Source organism: Chrysochloris asiatica, unplaced genomic scaffold (genome assembly GCF_000296735.1).
Source record: "Chrysochloris asiatica unplaced genomic scaffold, ChrAsi1.0 scaffold00029, whole genome shotgun sequence".
Taxonomy (NCBI): Eukaryota; Metazoa; Chordata; class Mammalia; order Afrosoricida; family Chrysochloridae; genus Chrysochloris; species Chrysochloris asiatica.
Genome location: NW_006408547.1, coordinates 11,731,316 through 11,732,753, shown reverse-complemented (window position 1 = coordinate 11,732,753; position 1,438 = coordinate 11,731,316).

Below are 1,438 nucleotides of genomic sequence, written 5' to 3'. Positions count from 1 at the left end.
AGAACATTCCTGGGAATCCAGGATGGCCAGACATTGTCTCTCATACTTCAGACATATTATCAAGAGGGCCCAGTCAATGGAGAAGGATATCATGTTTGGTAAAGTGGAGGGTTGGAGAATAAAAGGAAGACCCCCAATGAGATGGATTGGCACAGTAGCAGCAGTAGTGGGCTTAGGCATAGCAACAATTGTGAGGTTGGCCCAGGACTGGACAGTGTTAAGTTCTGATGTGCATATGGTCGCTCTGAGTTTGTACCGACTCCATGGCACCTAAAAACAACAAATTCATCAAACGTGCAATAAGTATGTGTTGATAATTATAGTGATTGGTATTAGAGAGTTGGTAACAAACAAGAATCAGTAGCTGGAAAATATAGCCTAGTGATAGAAATGATGGCAGAGAATGCATGATAGAATTTTGCAAGCCCCATGATTTAATTAATTCCAGATGCTTTTTTTTCTTAACATAAACAGTGATTATATACATAGGCCTTGTTGGATAGAAAGCCCTAGAATCAAATAAACTACATCTGTGGAAAGAGACTAGGAGGACATTATCATCAGTCAAAATAAGACCAGGGACTGAACTGGGAACACATCATCAAATGTTCATACACATGTTTAAGTTGAAGCAGAAAAAAATTAAAAACAGTTCTAATCCATTACAACCTTGTGCACAACAAAACTGTTTCAATGGCACTTAACAACAACATGGGCAAAATATTGAATGATGCAGGAAGCATCAAAGATAGGTTGAACAAATAACACAGTTACAGCCAAAAAGAATTGGTCAACATTCAAACATTGCAGGACTAAGAAGTGATGTTATTGAGAGAAGAAATTCAAATTATACTGAAGGCACTGGCAAACCACAAGGCTCTAGGAACTGATGAAATACAAATTGAAATATTTCAACACATGGATGCAGTGCTGGAGATGCCCCATCTTTTATGCTAAGAAATTTGGAAGATAGTTACCTGATTATCTACTAAAAGAGATCCATATTTATTCCCATTTCAAAGAAAGGTGATCCAAGAGAATGTGGAATTATTGAACAATATAATTAATATCTAATGCAAGTAATATTTTGGGGAAGACCATTCAAAATCAGTAGTACATTGCAGCAGTACATTGACAGGGAGCTGCCAGTATGTCAAGCCTGAGTCAGAAGAGGATATGGTGGTTTTATTGTTGATATAGTGCACATATTGCTGATATCAAATGGCTCTTGGCTGAAAGCAGAGAATATCAGACATTAAGTTTGCCTGTGCATAAAGCATGACTATGTGAAAGTCATCGAGTGTGTGAATCATAGCAAACTATGGATGATATTGCAAAGAATGGGAATTCCAGAACACTTAATTATGTATATGTGGAACCTATCTATGGAGTAAGAGGCAGTTGCTCAAACAGAATGAGTGAATAGTGCATGGTTTCA